We start from the raw sequence: 18,683 nt of genomic DNA, 5'->3' as shown, positions 1-18,683 counted from the left end.
TGTAAGGTTTTCAAAAGCAGTTTAGCATTTAGAATGTTGTATATGCTATTGTCAATGACTGGAACACAGTATTTAAAGACACAGTTGTGCATACCTGACACAATCTCTAGCTTGCAACTATGTTCAGTAATGCTGATGAACAAGGCAGTGACTTTGAAGGATCCTGTATGTCAAGATAAAAAAAAAAAAAAAAAAAAAAAAAAGGCCAGGCGCAGTGGCTCATGACTATAATCCCAGCACTTTGGGAGGCCAAGACTGGTGGATCACCAGGAGATCGAGACCATCCTGGCTAAAATGGTGAAACCTCATCTCTCCTAAAAATACAAAAAATAAGCCGGGCATGGTGGTGGGCGCCTGTAGTGCCACCTACTTGGGAGGCTGAGGCAGGAGAATGGCATGAACCCGGGAGACGGAGCTTGCAGTGAGCCGACATTGCGCCTCTGCACTCCAGCCTGGGCAACACAGCAAGACTCCGTCTCAAAAAAATAAAATTAAAAATTTAAAAAACAATAATAAATAAAAATAAAAAGATGTTTGACTTTCTTACATATGCAAAAAAACATACCTTCAGAGTCTGTCAGTAAGTTGGAAGAAATGGATATCAAATAAGTTTTTAACATTGATAGTGAGTCTACAGTTGCTCATTCATTGACCAATGGTAAAATAGCAGAAATGGGCGGGGCGCAGTGGCTCATGCCTGTATTCCAGCACTTTGGGAGGCCAAGGGAGGCGTATCACTTGAGCTAAGGAGTTCGAGACCAGCCTGGGCAAACAGCGAAACCCTGTCTCTATTAAAAACTACCAAATGTTTGGTGGGCATGGTGGCACATGCCTGTGGTCCCAGCTACTTGGGAGACTGAGCCTAGGAGGTGGAGGTTGCAGTGAGCTGAGATCACGCCATGGCACTCCAGCCTGGGTGGCAGAGTCAGACCCTATCTCAAAAAAAGAAAAAAGAAATAGCAGAAATGGTTCTGAATCAAGGTTATGGTAGTAGTAGCAGTAACAATGAAGAAGATGTTAACATTGCAGAAAAAGTGCCAGAAGACAACATGGTGTGATGCGGTTATTTTAGGACTAAAGTAGAATGCATTCTTTTTTTTTTTTTTGAGACGGAGTCTTGCTCTGCCGCCCAGGCTGGAGTGCAGTGGCCGGATCTCAGCTCACTGCAAGCTCCGCCTCCCGGGTTCACGCCATTCTCCTGTCTCAGCCTCCCGAGTAGCTGGGACTACAGGCGCCCGCCTCGTCACCCGGCTAGTTTTTTGTATTTTCTATTAGAGACGGGGTTTCACGGTATTAGCCAGGATGGTCTCGATCTCCTGACCTCGTGATCCGCCCGTCTCAGCCTCCCAAAGTGCTGGGATTACAGGCTTGAGCCACCGCACCCGGCCTGCATTCTTAACAAAACAAGAAATCAAGTCAGTTTATAACATCAAAGAGAGACTTCTAAGACAAAAGCCATTGTTAATGAGGCAGGTGATTCTAGAGGAAACATTTTAAAAAGCCATCCAGCAGAATGTTTCCTTATCCCTAGCGGACCTATTTCCTGGTCCCTCAGCTGCTTCTGATGTTTCTTCTCACCTAAAAAAAACAAAACAAAAAAACAAAAAACCCACATAGTAACCTTTCAATCAAAAATTAGCATCATAAGTGAAAACTAAAAGCCTGCCGTTGTTTGTTGTTCCTGTTGTTTAAAAGCTGATACAGGTATTCTGGTAATGCTACTGTGCTGCTTCATTACCCTGAACATATTTTTTTTCCACTGTATTAATATTATGCCATGTTTTTTACAGTTAAGTACTTATGCATGAGCAAGTATAAGAAAATGATTTCTTATCAGTAGCATGTAAATTCAGAGTCAGAAATGATGGTGATGCCCAATAACCCCACAGACTGTCCACATGGGTGGCTGAGATAGTGACACCTTTGCTTTCTGATGGTTCAATGTATGCAAACTTTGTTTCATGCAGAAAATTACTTAAAATATTGTATAACATTACCTACAGGCTATGCGTATAATGCAGATACAAAACAAATTTCATGTTTGGCCTTGGGTCCCAGCCCCAAGATATCTCATTATGTATATGCAAATACTCCAAAATACAAAAAAAAAAAAAATTCAGATATCTGAAACACTTTTGGTCCCAAGCATCTCAGATAAGGAATTCTCAACCTGTATAAAGCATCACTGTTCTTTTTTACAGCTGCATCCTATTCAATTACAGAGATATAGCATATCTTACTTGCCCAGTCTTTTGCTTATGGACATCCAGGTTCTCTTTTGATACGATAAACAATGCAGCAATGAGTAACCTTATGTATAAGTCAATTAATACATGTGCTAGAATATATGTGGAATAAATTCCCAGAAATGAAACTGAGAATACAGACACATTCATACACACATCAACATAAAAGTAGATATACTGACAAATAAGTATATAATCATGTAATAATATAATTTTAATAATGTAGTATAACATAAGATCACTATTATAATAACTATATGGTAATTATTTAAATTATTGATTACATTATGGTACATTTTACCTATTATACTTGTATGTTCCATAAATATATATACACATATACTGATTTCGGCAAGTTGTCCTTCATAGAGTTTGTACCAATTTATTCTCCAACAAGCAATATATTAGAGCCCTTCTTTCCCACAGTTTCACCAATAGGGTATTTAATGAAATTATTTGGATTTTAGCCAATCTGTGACGAAAACTTATTAGCTCAGTGTACACTTAACTTGTATTATGAGTGAAGCTGACCATCTTTTCAATATGATTAAGAAACTAAAATCACCTACTTGTTCTTTAATCATTTTTCCACTGGGTTTTCAGCCCTTTTCTTATCTGTATACAAAGGAAACTAGCCCTTTTTTTGAAATTAAAAACATTTTCATTTGGATTTTGACTTCACTTATTTTTAATTGTGCTGTCTATTTGATTTTCTGCATACAAAAAATGTCATTATTTTGTTTTTGCAAATGAGTGGACGGTAATGCCATTTACTAAGGTAGGAAACACAGGAAAAAAAAAACAGTCTGGAGGGGAACAAGATGGACTCAGTTCTAGTCATCTAAAAGTAGATTTCCAGTAAGCAACTGGATTTACAACTCTCAGGAGAGATTTGAACTAGAAATAAAATTCTTGGTGTCATCAGCACATAGCTCAAAGCCTTCAGAAGAGACAAAATCATCAAGAAAATGTCTAAGAAAAAATAAGAGTCAAACACAAAACACATATCAAGGAAACATCAATATTTAAGAAATGAGGTCAAGAAGCACAAGAAGGTAATATCTGGCTACATCAAAAGCTACCAAAAGTTCAAGCAGCTTCAAAGTTTTAAGTATCCATTGTAGAACTTCCACTTCTAGCCACCAGGTGTGACAGGAAGCAGAATTATCTGTCAGCTGTAAATAGCTACAAAACTCAACAAAATATAAGAAACTGTTTTCAGATGCTGGCTATCAGGTATTCCAGAACTGGATATACTGAGGTCCCCAAGAGAAGGAGAAGAAATAAGATGAGCCCTGCCATCACCCAGGCTTTAGATCTAGAGACTATGTCATCAGACTGTAGCACAGGAAAAGAAGAATTCAAACAGAACTAAGCAATTTTGCTGAGTTGAAGAAATAGAGCTTAGAGTTTGGTGAGGAATCAAGGCAAATAGAACTTCCATTACAGAGTATCAGGAGAAGGGAGCTATGCAGAGAAAAGGTTCAGCAATGTACCTAGAGGTTTCCATGAAATGCCAGTCTGCGCAAGCTTACAAAACATTCCTCAAAGCCCAGCAAAACCAGTTTCTTAAGGGGAAAAAAACAATCAGGGAGCAATAAGAAGCAAAATTCCCAGACATATCACAAGGCAGGGAATCTTTCCCACTATCCAGAGTTGAAAGAAATCCATGAATATAAAGGTCACTCAGAAAAGAACTCAGAACAGCATTATTTTAGAAAGGAGATAATATTACCAAAAGATAAAGGATATTCCAGATTCTCCCTAGAGTAGCTTAAAAACTAACCTCAAAAGCATCAAGCCAAACCACAAGACAACTTACTTAACTGCCTACCAGAACGAGTCCGTAACTTCTTAAGCAAAACAAAATTCGACATTCACAAACGTAAAATCAACAATGTCAAAAAAATCAATCAAAAATTATTAAACCTATGAGTAACCAGGAACTATAACTCATAAAGAGAAAAATTAGCCAATAAAACAGACCCAGAAACAACAGAGCGGTGAAATTGATAAATATCTTATAAAAAGCTCTTACGAATATACTTTCACATACTCACAGATGTTAAAGGAAATGGAAGGTGAGGGAAAGATAAATGGAAATTTAACAGATAAAAGATAAAATATTTGCTTTTGTTGCTGCAGCAGAAGCTGTGAGTATGTTCAAGGCTTCAGAAGAGGCTTGCCTCTAGCATCCTCTGCTGTGGCAAAAAGATCTGGCCGGACACCAATGAGACCAATGAAATCTGCCATGCCAACTCCTGTCAGCACATCCAGAAGCTGATCAAAGATGGGCTGATTATCCGTAAGTCTGTGACTGTCCGTTCCTGGGCTCACTGCCAGAAAAGCACCTTGGCCTGCCAGAAGGGCAGGTACCTGGACACAGGTAAGCAAAAAGGGTACAGCCAATGCTCAAATGCCAGAGAAGATAACTTGCGTGAGGAGAACAGGAATTCTGCGTCAGCTGCTCAAAGATACTGTGAATCTAAAAAGACTGATCGCCACATGTATCACAGCCTGTACCTGAAGGTAAAAGGGAGTGTGTTCAAAAACAGGCAGATTCTCATGGAACACATCTACCCGCTGAAGGCACACAGGCCCACAAGATGCTCCTGGCTGACCAGGCAGAGGCCTGCTGGTCTAAGATCAAGGAAGCATGCAAGTATCATGAAGAGCGCCTCCAGGCAAAGAGGGAAGAGAGCATCAAGACTTTGTCCAAGGAGAAAGAGACGAGGAAATAAAGCTTCCCTTTTCTTGCCTGTACATAGTGGTCTTGGTGATTATACAGATCAATCATTAAAATAAAACACACCTTTATCTGCTAAAAAATATATATATCTGAAACAAAATTTGTGTTGAATAAGATTAAAAGGAGATTAGACAGTGCAGCACAAAAGATGAATCATTTGAAAAGGAAAAAATGTTATTTAAATAAAGGAAGAAACAAAAAGCCTGAGTCCCACATGAAAAACAAACAAACGGGATGGGAAGTAAGGAAAGAAAAGTAAGGCAAGGAAGGAGGGAAATAAGGAGAAACATTTTCCAAATTTTATGCAAACCATAAACCCACACAGATGCATCAAATTCAATAAATTTGAAAAGATAAAACACAAAGAGAGAGAGAGAAGGCGAGAGAGAGAGCCAAGATATATTATGATAAAATTGCTGAACATCAGCAATTTGTATAGGTATAAATTTTGTATAGAGAAAAAATACTAAAAGTAGTCACAGGAAAGACATATAGGCATATCTCAGAGATACTGCAGGTTCGGTTTCAGACCACAACAATAAAGCAAATACCACAATAAAGCAAATAACACAAAAATGTTTGTTTTCCCAGGACATAGAAATGTTTACACTATACTGTAGTCTATTACATATATAATAGCATTATGTCTGAAAAAATATATATATACCTTAACATAAAAATAATGTTTGAGGTGAAGGATACCCACTATTCCCTGATGACTGTTATGCATTATATGCCTGTATCAAAATATCTCATGTATCCAATATATACACCTACTATGTACCCATAAAAATCAAAAATAAAAAAGATTTTAAACACTTTATTGCTAAAAATGCCAATGATCATCTGAGCCTACAACGAGTCAAAATCTTTTTGCTGGTGGAGAGTATTGCCTCTATGTTAATAACTTCTTCCTGATCAGTGTGGTGGTAGCAAACTGTTGGGGTAGCTGTGGGAATTTCTTAAAATCAGACAACAACGAAGTTTGCCACATCAATTAATTATTTCTTGCCAAAAGATTTCTCTATAGCATGTGATGCTGTTTGATGCATCTTACCCACAAACAGAACTTTCAAAATTGGAGTCAATCCTCTCAAACCCTGCCACTGCTTTCTCAATTAAGATTATATTCTAAATCCTTTTTTATTTCCAAGATGGCAGATTAGAGGCTTTTAGTGGGCCTCATTCTCTTGGAAATAGCAATATAGTGTACAAAGGTCAACTCTGAGAGCTTTAATTCACAAAGGAAAACAGGAATCCACTGGAATCGTGAAGGACACCCCAGATCCAAGGAAGACACACAAACACAAACAGCCCCTATGATGGCATCCAATTGATAAAAGTGAGGGAAGCCCAAGTATGCAAGACAGTCAGAAAGCCTCCCTCTGTGACTCACTTTTCCACTGGGGATCTGAGCAACCCAGGTCAAGAAAGAGTACTTTGTTTCTTCCAAGACCTGGATCTAACTTGGGGACAGGCTGGTTTGGAGATGCTGTGAGGGACAGACACTGGGAAAAGCTACTGGCATTTCCCAGACCCAGGATGGAGAACAGAACACCATTTTAAATGTGGTTGCATACAAGTCAACCATTCTTTGGCAACCCAGCAGCATGGTCACATAGGCATCTGGCTCTGGAGCAGGACAGGGGTCTTCACAGCCACACTGTAGTTAGTGCCTCAGCACTAGGTGCTGGGATTGTGCTCTCCTCCACTGGAGGTCTAGAATGAGAGGAGAGCTGCTATGGCTGTAGTTTCTCCTGGACAACCAGATTTGGGGCCAGATCCAGGTTGGCAACCTGGAACTGGTCTGCATGTGTCATGGCTGGTTGCCACAGCCTGTTCCTCTGAGAATGTGGTGCAGCAGGGCCCTCTCTGCTCTACTCCCTGGCAAAAATCCAGGCATTTGGGGCAACTGTTTGCCTGGACAAGCAAGCTGAACCACCTCACCCTTCATGGGTATAGATTATGGCACAGGGGAGGCCTCTCTGCTCCACATGTAGGCAGATCTAGAGGTATTCAGAGCACTCCCTCACCTGCATCCACAGTCTGAGCTGCCTTACCCTTCCTGTGCATAGATTGTGGTACAGTGGGGCCCTCTCCACTCCACATGGAGACAGATATCCAGGTATCTGATGCACCTGCTCACATGGACTAGCAGATTGAGTTGCCCCACTTTTCCTGTACAGAGATTCTGTGCAGGGGGGCCCTCTCTGCTCCAGGCCCAGGCAAATCTCCAGGCATTCAGAGCATCTGCTCACCTGAATCAGAAGCCTGATCTGCCTTACCCTTCCTGTGCAGAGATCCTAGTGTAGAGAGGCCCTCTCTGCTTCACACTCAGACAGATCTCCCAGGCATTCAGAGCATCTGCTCACCTGAATCAGCAGTCTGATCTGCCTCACCCTTCCTGTGCAGAGATCCTAGTGTAGGGAGGCCCTCTCTGCTTCATACTCAGACAGATCTCCCAGGCATTCAGAGCACCCACTCACCTGGATCAGCAGCCTGGACTGCTCCATCCTTCTGTAGATAGATTATGGTGCAACAGGGCCCTTCCACTCCATTGCCCATGAAGATCTTCAGATATTCAAAGTACCTGTTTGCCCAAACTGGCATCTTGGGCCATGCCACTCTTCCTATGAAGAGATCTGGGTACGGGGAGGCCCTCCCTGCTTCATGCCCAGGCATATCTCCAGGCATTCAGAGCACCTGCTTGCCTGGTTCAGCAGCTTAGATCACCCCAACCCTCCTCCGCAGACATCTTAGTGGTGGTGGGGTCAGGGGGACCCTCTCCACTTCATGCCCAGGCAGATGTCCAGTCATCTGAAGCACCTACTCTTCAGGATTAGGAATTTAAGCTGCCGCCCATCCCTGTGCAGAGAACTTAGGGCCAAGGAGGTCTCCCAGCACCACATCCAGGTACACCTCTGGGAGCTTGGTGACTACCCATTGGAGTCTCCCTATGCACTGATGCTTGTGCTTGCCATTGGAGGACCTGGCGGTGAAAGTGCCCAGCCCAGCCCTACATATCTTGCCCTCTGCCCCCTCAGGGCTAAGCAGGAAACTCGGACCACTATACAATCCACAAATCAGCCCACTGCCTGAGGCAACAGAGAGCTGCTCCCAGTAAACAAGGATCAAATATATACCCAGTCACACTGGCAACACCTGGCTCTTACCCATAAGTGCCTTCTACTGGTTTATAGGACAAACTACACAGCCCAATATAAAACCTGCCAACTGAAGTGCATAGGACTATAAAAACAAAGCCAAAAGACTCTACACAGCATTATTTCCACTCACACCCTCTAAGGAGAAGGGAAAAGGGAAAGAAGAAAAAAACATTGTAAGAAAAGAAAGAAAAAATCCTACCAGTATGAAAATAATCACACAAATTAGTAGTGCCAGTGTCTCCAGATGGGAAGAAACCAGTGCAAGAATACTGGCACCATGAAAAATCTGAATGTAGTGTCACCACAAAAGGATCACACTAGCTCTCCAGCAATGGTCCTCAACCAAAAAAGACACTCAGAAATGACAACTCAAAGCATGGGTTGCAAGGAAACTCAAAGAGATCCAAGACACGATTGAAAATCAATACTAACACACTTCAAAGGAAATCCAGCAAATAAAAGAAGAGGTAAAGATCTTTAAAAGAAATCAATCAGAGCTTCTGGGACTGAAAAAGGTTTACTTAAGAAATTTCAAAATATAACTGAAAGCTTTATCAATAGACTGGACCAAGCAAAAGAAAGAATTTCAGGCCAGGCATGGTGGCTCATGCCTATAATCCCAACACTTGAGGAGGCTGAGGCAGGAAGATCATTTGAGCCAAGGAACTTGAGACCATCCTGGAAAACATAAAGAGACCATGTTTTTACAAAGAAATTTAAAAATTAACTGGGTATGGTGGCTTGCACCTATAGTTCTAGCTACCTGGGAGGCTGGGGTGAAAGGATCACCTGAGCCTGGGAGTCCAAGGCTGCAGTGAGCCGTGATCATATCACTGCAAAACAGACAAACAAAAGGAAAAAAGAAAAAAGGGATGAAGGCTAATCTTTTGAACTAACCCAGTCACACAAAAATAGAGGAAAATGAACTTTTAAAATTGAACAAAGTCTTTAAGAAACACAGGATTACGTAAAGCGATCAAACCTATAAATTATTAGCATTCATGATACAGAAGGAGAAAAAGCAAACAACCTGGAAAATATATTTGAGGAACTAACTCAAAAAAATTTCCCTAATCTTGCTAGAGTGATAGACATTCAGATACAACAAATCCAGACAACACCTGTGAGATAATACACAAATCCAGACAACACTTGGGAGATAACAAACAAAATGAATATCACCAAGGCATATATTCACCAGGCTGTCCAAGGTCAATGTTAAAAGAAAAAAAAAAATCTTAAAGCTAAAGAAAAAGGTCAGGTTACATACAAAGGAAACCCCATCGGGCTACCAGTGTGCTTCTCAGTAGAAATTTTACAAGCTAGGAGAAACTAGGGGGATTATTTTCAGCATGCTTTTTGTTCTGAGATGAAGTCTTGCTCTGTCACCCAGGCTGGAGTGCAGTGATGTGATCTCGGCTCACTGAACCTCTGCCTCTTGGGTTCAAGCAATTCTCGTGCCTCAGCCTTCCAAGTAGCTAAGATTTCAGGTACGTGGCACCATGCCCAGTCAAATTTTATATTTTTAGTAGAGACAAGGTTTCACCATTTTGGCCAGGCTGGTCTCAAACTCCTGACCTCAAGCAATCTGCCCGCCTTGGCCTCCAAAATGGTGCTGAGATTACAGGTGTAAGCCACTGCACCCAGCCAATTTTCAGCATTCTAAAAGAAAAGAAATTCCAACCAAGAATTTCATATCCCCCACCCAAATTAAGCTTCAAAAGCAGAAGAAAAATAACATGTTTTCCAAACAAGCAAGCACTAAGAGAATTCATTACCGCTAGACCCAACATTACAAGAGTTCCTTAAGGGAGTTCTAAACATGGAAACAAAAGAATGATACCTGCTACCACAAAAACACACAAGTACATAGCCCACAGACCCTATAAAGAAACTACACAATACAGTCTACAAAACAAACAGTTAACGACTTCATGATAGGATCAAATCCTCACATTTCTTTTATTTTGAGACAGAGTTTTGCTCTTGTTGCCCAGGCTTGAGTGCAATGGCACGATCTTGGCTCACCGCAACCTCCACCTCCTGGGTTCAAGCGATTCTCCTGCCTCAGCCTCCTGAGTAGCTGATATTACAGGCATGTGCCACCACATCCAGCTAATTTTGTATTTTTAGTAGAGATGGGGTTTCTCCACATTGGTCAGGCTGTTCTCGAACTCCCGACCTCAGGTAATCTGCCCACCTCAGTCTCCCAAAGTGCTGGGATTACAGGCATGAGCCACTGCACCTGGCCAAAACCTCACATTTCAATGTTAACCTTGAATGTAAATGGTCTAAACGTTCCACATTAAAGGTAGAGTGGCAAGTTGGATTAAAAAACAAGACCAGATATCATGGCAGACAGGAGGCAGGACTAGATTGCACCTCCCACTCAGAGCAGTGTGTGGAGGCTCACGTCTTGAACTTTTGCTCCAGAATGACTGCAGGAATACATTAGGAAAGCCAAGAAAACCCAGAGACCCTCCGAAGGAAGTAGATTGCTCCTGCAGGACCTGGCAGACACCCCAAATATTTTGAGTGCCCAAGCTGTGGAAGTGGGAAAGGGAGATTGTCCGCCCCCGAACACACATCCCCAACTGGGGCACGTGAAGGTCTAGATTATGGGAGAAGATTGAGACCTTACCTGGAGCTGAGACAATTTAAAAAGCCAGGAGAAATATGGGCCAGGTGCGGTGGCTCACGCCTGTAATCCCAGCACTTGAGAGGCCGAGGTGGGTGGATCATGAGGTCAGGAGATCGAGACCATCCTGGCCAACATGGTGAAACCCCATCTCTACTAAAAATACAAAAATTAGTTTGGCGTGGTGGTGTACACCTGTAGTCCCAGCTACTCGGGAGGCTGAGGCAGGAGAATCACTTGAACCTGGGAGCTGGAGGTTGCAGTGAGCCGAGGTTGCACCACTGCACTCCAGTCTGGCAACAGAGCGGGACTCCATCTCAAAAAAAAAAAAACAAATACAAGAACTGAAGGAAGAAATATTCAATGAAATAGACAGCATAAATAAAAAATGAAACTTCAGGAAACAATGGACACATTTATAGAAATGCAAAATGCTCTGGACAGTCTCAGCAATAGAATCGAACAAGTAGAAGAATGAACTTGAGAGCTCAAAAACAAGGTTTTTGAATTAACCCAATCCAATGAAGACGAAAGAAAAAGAGTAAGAAAATATGGACAAAGCCTCCAAGAAGTCTGGGATTATGTTAAACGACCAAAACTAAGAATAATCAGCGTTCCTGAGAAAGAAGATAAATCTAAAAGCCTGGAAAATATATTTGGGGGAATAATCGAGGAAAACTTCCCCGGCCTTGATAGAGACCTAGACATCCAAATACAAGAACCTTAAAGAACATCTGGGGAATTCACTGCAAAAAGATCATCGCCTAGGCATGCTGTCATTAAATTATTTAAAGTTAAGACAAAGAAAAGAATCTTAAGAGCCATGAGGAAAAAGCACCAGGTAACCTTTAAAGGAAAACCTATCAGATTAGCAGCATATTTCTCAGCAAAAACTTTACAAACTAGAAGGGATTGGGGCCCTGTCTTCAGCCTCCTCAAACAAAACAATTATCAGCCAAGAATTTTGCACCCAGCGAAACTAAGCTTCATAAATGACGGAAAGATAAAGTATTTTTCAGACAAACAAATATTGAGGGAATTTGCCACTACCAAGTCAGCATTACAAAAACTGCTAAAAGGAGCTCTAAATCTTGAAACAAAGCCAGGAAACACATCAAAACAGAACCCCTTTAAAGCATAAATCTCACAGGACCTAAAAAAAATACAATTTAAAAAACAAAACAAAACAAAAAAAACAAGGTATACAGGCAACAAATCACATAATGAGTGGAATGATACCTCACATCTCAATACCAATGCTGAATGTAAATGGTCTAAACATTCCACTTAAGATACAGAATTGGCCAGGTGTGGTAGCTCACACCTGTAATCCCAACACTTTGGGAGGCCGAGGTAGGCAGATCACAAGGTCAGGAGTTTGAGACCAGTCTGGACAACATGGTCAAACCCTGTCTCTACTAAAAATACAAAAATTAGCCAGGTGCGGTGGTGCGCGCCTGTAATCCCAGCTATTCAGTAGGCTGTGGCAGGAGAATCGCTTGAACCCGGGAGGCAGTGGTTGCAGTGAGGCAAAATTGCGCCATTGCACTCCAGACTGGGGGACAAGAATGAGACTTCGTCTCAAAATAAATAAATAAATATATCTATATATATAGAGAGAGAGAGAGAATTGCAGAATGGGTAAGAATTCACCAACCATCTGCTGCCTTCAAGAAACACACCTAACACACGAGGACTCACATAAACTTAACGTAAAGGGGTAGAAAAAGACATTGCATGCAAATGGACACCAAAAGCGAGTAGGAATAGCTATTCTTATACCAGACAAAACAAACTTTAAAGCAACAGCCATTAAAAAAGACAAAGAGAGTCATTATATAATGATAAAAGGCCTTGTCCAACAGGAAAATATCACAATCCTAAATATATATGCACCTAACACCGGAGCTCCCAAATTTATAAAACAATTACTAATAGACTTAAGAAATGAGACAGCAACAGTAATAGTGGGGGACTTCAACACTCCACTGACAGCACTAGACAGGTCATCAAGACAAAAAGTCAACAAAGAAACAATGGATTTAAACTATACCCTGGAACAAATGGACTTAACAGATATATACAGAACATTCTACTCAACGACCGCAGAATATACGTTCTATTCAACAGCACATGGACCTTTCTCCAAGATAGACCACATGAGAGGCCACAAAACGAGCCTCAATAAATTTAAGAAAACTGAAATTATATCAAGTACTCTCTCAGACCATAGTGGAATAAAATTGGAAATCAACTCTAAAAGGAACCTTCAAAATCATGCAAATACACGGAAATTAAATAATCTGCTCTTGAATGATCATTGGGTCAAAAATGAAATCAAGATAGAAATTTAAAAATTCTTCGAACTGAACAATAGTGACACAACCTATCAAAACCCCTGAGATACAGCAAAGGCAGTGCTTAGAGGAAAGTTCATAACCCTAAACGCCTACATCAAAAACTCTGAAAAAGCACAAACAGACAATCTAAGGCCACACCTCAAGGAACTAGAGAACCAAGAACAAACCAAACCCAAACCCAGTAGAAGAAAGGAAATAACCAAGATCAGAGCAGAAATAAATTAAATTAAAACAAAAAAAAATAAAAGATAAATGAAACAAAAAGCTAGTTCTTTGAAAAGATAAAATAAAATTAATAAAACATTAACAAGATTACCAAGAAAAGAAGAAAGAAAATTCAAATAAGCTCAATTAGAACCAAAAAGGGAGATATTACAACTGATACCAAGGAAATACAAAAGATCATTCAAGGCTACTACGAACCCCTTTATGTGCATAAACTAGAAAACCTAGAGGAGACGATAAATTCCTGGAAAGATAAAACCTTCCTCACTTAAATCAGGAAGAATTAGATACTCTGAACAGATAGACAGCAAGCAGCAAGATTGAAATGGTAACTTAAAAATTACCAACAAGGCACTTGGGAGGCCGAGGTGGGCGGATCACCCGAGGTGGTGGTATGCACCTGTAATCCCAGCTACTCAGGAGGCTGAGGCAGGAGAATCGCCTGAACCCAGGAAGTGGAGGTTGCAGTGAGTCAAAATCGTCCCATTGCACTCCAGACTGGGGGACAAGAATGAGACTTCATAGCAAAAAAAAAAAAAAACTAACAAAAAAGTCCAGGACTAGAGAGATTCACAGCAGAAGTCTACCAGACATTCAAAGATTTGGTACCAATCCTACTGAAACTATACCACAAGTCAGAGAAAGAGGGAACCCTCCTGAAATTATTCTATGAAGCCAGTATCACCCTAATACCAAACCAGGAAAGGATGCAACCATAAAAGAAAACTATAGATCAGTATCCCTGATTAACATGTAAGTTAAAATCCTCAAAAAAATACTAGCTAACCAAATCCGACAACATATCAAAAAGATAATCCACCATGATCAAGTGGGTTTCATACCACGGATGCAGGGATGGTTTAACATACACAAGTCAATAAATGTGATACACCACACAAACAGAATCAAAAACAAAAATCACATGATCATCTCAACGGATGCAGAAAAGCATTCAACAAACTCCAACATCCCTCTATGATTAAAACTCTCAGCAAAATCAGCCTACAAGGGACATACCTCAATGTAATAAAAGACATCTATGACAAACCCACAGCCAACATAATACTGAATAGGGAAAAGCTGAAAGCACTCCCTCTGAGAAACGGAACAACACAAGGATGCCCACTCTCACCACTCCTCTTCAACATAGTATTGGAAGTCCTAGTCAGACCACTTAGACAAGAGAAAGAAATAAAGGGCATCCAGGCTGGGCGCAGTGGCTCACACCTGTAATCCTAGCACTTTGGGAGGCTGAGGCAGGTGAATCACCAGGTCAGGAGTTCGAGACCAGCCTGGCCAACGTGGTGAAACTCCGTCTCTACTAAACTACAAAACATTAGTGGGGCATGGTGGCAGGTGCCTGTAATCCCAGCTACTAGGGAGGCTGAGGCAGGACAATCACTTGAACCCAGGAGGCGGAGGCTGCAGTGAGCCGAGATCACACCATTGCACTCCAGCCTGGGGAACAGGGTGAGACCTCATCTCAAAAAAAAAAAAAAAAAAAGCATTCAAATAGGTTAAGAGGAAGTCAAGCTGTTGCTGTTTGCTGATGACATGATTGTTGTTTACCTAGAAAACCCTAAAGACTCCCCCAGAAAGCTCCTAGAACTGATAAAAAGAATTCAGCGAAGTTTCCAGATACAAAATTAATGTACACAAATCAGTATCTCTTGTATACACTAACAGTGACCAAGCTGAGAATCAAATCAAGAACTCAACTCCTCTTACAATAGCTGCAAAAAATAAAATACATTACTTAGGAATATGTCTAACCAAGGAAGTAAAAGGAAAACTACAAAAAACTATAAGGAAAACTACAAAACACTGCTGAAAGAAATCACACATGACACAAACAAATGGAAACACATCCCATGCTCATTGACAGGTAGAATCAATATTGTGAAAATGACCATACTGCCAAAAGCAATCTACAAATTCAATGCAATTCCCATCAAAATACCACCATCATTCTTCACAGAATTAGAAAAAACAATCCTAAAATTCATATGGAACCAAAAAAGAGCCCACATAGCCAAAGCAAGACTACACAAAAAGAACAAATCTGGAGGCATCACATTACCTGATTTCAAACTATACTCTAAGGCCACAGTCACCAAAACAGCATGGTACTGGTATAAAAATAGACACATGGACCAATGGAACAGAAAGAACCCAGAAATAAGCCCAAATACTTACAGCCAATTGATCTTCGACAAAATAAACAAAAACAAAGTGGGGAAAGGTCATCCTATTCAACAAATGGTGCTAAGATAATTGGCAAGCCACATGTAGGAGAATGAAACTGGATCCTTATCTCTCACCTTATAAGAAAAAAAAACTCAAGATGGATCAAGGACTTAAATCTAAGACCTGAACCTACAAAACTTCTAGAAGATAACATTGGAAAAACTCTTCTAGACGTTGGCTTAGGCAATGATTTCATGACCAAGAACCCAAGAGCAAATGCAATAAAAACAAAGATAAATAGCTGGGACTTAATTAAATTAAAGAGCCTTTGCACAACAAAAAGAACAGTCAGCAGAGTAAACAGACAACCCATAGAGTGGGAGACAATCTTCATAATCTATACATCTAACAAAGAACTAATATCCAGAATCTAAAACAAACACAAACAAATTAGGAAAAAACAAACAATCCCATCAAAAAGTGGGCTAAGGACATGAATAGACAATTCTCAAAAGAAGATATACAAATGGTCAACAAACATAGGAAAAAATGCTCAACATCACTAATAGATCAAGAATGCAAATCACAACCAAAATGCGATACCACCTTACTTCTGCAAGAACGGCCATAATCAAAAAACAATAGATGTTGGCATGGAGGTAGTGAACAGGGAATACTTCTACACTGCTGGTGGGAATGTAACTAGTACAAACACTGCAGAAAACTGTGGAGATTCCTTAAAGAACTAAAAGAAGGCCTGGACGCAGTGGCTCACACCTGTAATCCCAACACTTTGGGAGGCCAAGGCAGGCAGATCACCTAAGGTCGGGAGTTCGAGACCAGCCTGACCAAAATGGAGAAACCCCACCCCTACTAAAAAAATACAAAATTAGCTGGGCATGGTGGCGCATGCCTGTAATCCCAGCTACTTGGGAGACTGAGGCAGGAGAATCACTTGAACCCAGGAAGTGGAGGCTGCAGTGAGCTGAGATTGCACCATTGCACTCCAGCCTGGGCAACAAGAACAAAACTCTGTCTCAAAAAAAAATAAAAAAAAAAAAAGAACTAAAAGTAGAACTACCATTTGCTCCAGCAATCCCACTCCTGGGTATCCACCCAGAGGAAAAGAAGTCATTATAAGAAAAAGATACTTACACACACGTTTATAGCAGCACAGTTCACAATTGCAAAAATGTGGAATCAACTTAAATGCCCATCAATCAACGACTGGATAAAGAAACTGTGTGTGTGTGTGTGTGTGTGTATGTATATGTATATGAATTAATGGCATTCGCAGCAACCTAGAGGAGACTGGAGACTATTATTCTAAGTGAAGTAATTCAGGAATAGAAAACCAAACATCGTGTGTGTGTGTGTGTGTGTGTGTGTGTGTGTGTGTGTGTGTGTGTATGTATAAGTATATGAATTAATGGCATTCGCAGCAACCTAGAGGAGATTGGAGACTATTATTCTAAGTGAAGTAATTCAGGAATAGAAAACCAAACATCATACGTTCTCACTAATATATGGGAGCTAAGCTATGAGGACGCAAAGGCATAAGAATGACACAATGGACTTTGGGGACTTGGGGAAAGGGTGGGAAGGGAGTAAGGGATAAAAGACTACAAATTGGGTACAGTGTATACTGCTCGGGTGATGGGTACAACAAAATCTCACAAATCACCACTGAAGAACTTACTCATGTAACCAAATACCATCTGTTCCCCAATAACTTACGGAAATTAAAAAAAAAATTTAACAAAAAATAAAAATAAGACCCTGCAGGAGGCTGAGGCAGGCCAATTGCTTGAGTCCAGGAGTTCAAGACCAGCCTAGGCAACATGGAGACACTCCATCTCTACAAAAAATACAAAAAATTAGCCGGACGTGGTGACACAAGCCTGTAGCCCCAGCTACTCAGGAAGCTGAGGTGGGAGAATCACGTGAACCTGGGATGTTAGAGCCAAAATAGCACCACTGCACTCCAGTCTGGGCAATCATAGTGAGATCCTGTCTCCAAACAAACAAGCAAACAAATACTTCTAGACCTAGGAAAAGACTTAAACAACCATACATAATAGTGGGAGACTTCAACAGCCAGTGACTAATGCATTAGTCTGACCACTGAGGCAGAAAACTAACAAAGAAATTCTGGACTTAAATTCAACACATGATGAATTGGACCTAACAGACATCTGCAGACTACTTCATCCATAAACCACTGAACATATACTGTTCTCGCCTGCACGTGGTAGCTACTACAAGATCAACCACATGCTCTGCCATAAAACATGTCTCAATTAATTCAAAAAAAAAATCAAAATCATACCAACCATACTCTCAGACCACAGTGTAATAAAAAAATTAATACCATGAAGATCTCTCAGAACCACACAATTACATGGAAATTAAACAACTTACTCCTGAATGATTTTTGAGTAAACAATTAAAGCAGAAATCAAAAAGTTCTTTGAAATAAATAAAACAGAGTATGAAAATCTCTGGGAACCAGCAAAAAAGTATAAAGAGGAAAGCTTACAACACTAAACACCTACCTCAAAAAATTAGAAAAATCTCAAATCAACAATCTATCACATCTAGAGGAACTAGAAACAAAAGAACAAACTAACCATAAAGATAGCAGAAGAAATAAAAGCAAAGAAGAACTAAATCAAATTAAGACCAAAAAACCATACAAACAATCAGTGAAACAAAAAAGTTGGTTTTCTAAGAGGAAAAACAAGACCAACAGACTGCAAGCTAGATTAACAAAAGAAAGAGAGAGAAGATCCAAATAAGCACAATCAAAATGACAAAGGTGACAAGCAACCAATATCACAGAAATACAAAAGTTCCTTAGGGACGATTATGAACACTCCTATTTACACAAACTAGAAAACGTAGAGAAAATGGATAAATTCTTGGAAACCCACAATCTCCCCAGATTGAATTAGGAAGAAATAGAAACCCTGAGCAGACATCAATATTGAATTCTGAAACTGAATCAATAATTAAAAACTTATCAACCAAAAAAATCCCTGGACCACATGGATTTACAGCCGAATTCTATCAGACATACAAAGAAGAGATGGTATCAATCCTCCTGAAACA

At 40.4% G+C, this 18,683-nt stretch overlaps 1 protein-coding gene and 1 pseudogene across 1 annotated transcript in view; one reads left to right on the top strand and one right to left on the bottom strand.

The window, feature by feature from the left end:
* Nucleotides 1–18,683, bottom strand: part of STK3 (serine/threonine kinase 3) — a 335,851-nt gene that overhangs the window by 287,818 nt on the left and 29,350 nt on the right. The window lies entirely within an intron of this gene.
* Nucleotides 2,996–4,987, top strand: LOC116418869 (annotated as a pseudogene).

The sequence above is a fragment of the Piliocolobus tephrosceles genome, chromosome 7, assembly GCF_002776525.5.
Source record: "Piliocolobus tephrosceles isolate RC106 chromosome 7, ASM277652v3, whole genome shotgun sequence".
Lineage (NCBI taxonomy): Eukaryota > Metazoa > Chordata > Mammalia > Primates > Cercopithecidae > Piliocolobus > Piliocolobus tephrosceles.
Note: the sequence above shows the minus strand (reverse complement) of the source record. Positions and strands in the feature narration are given on the sequence as shown.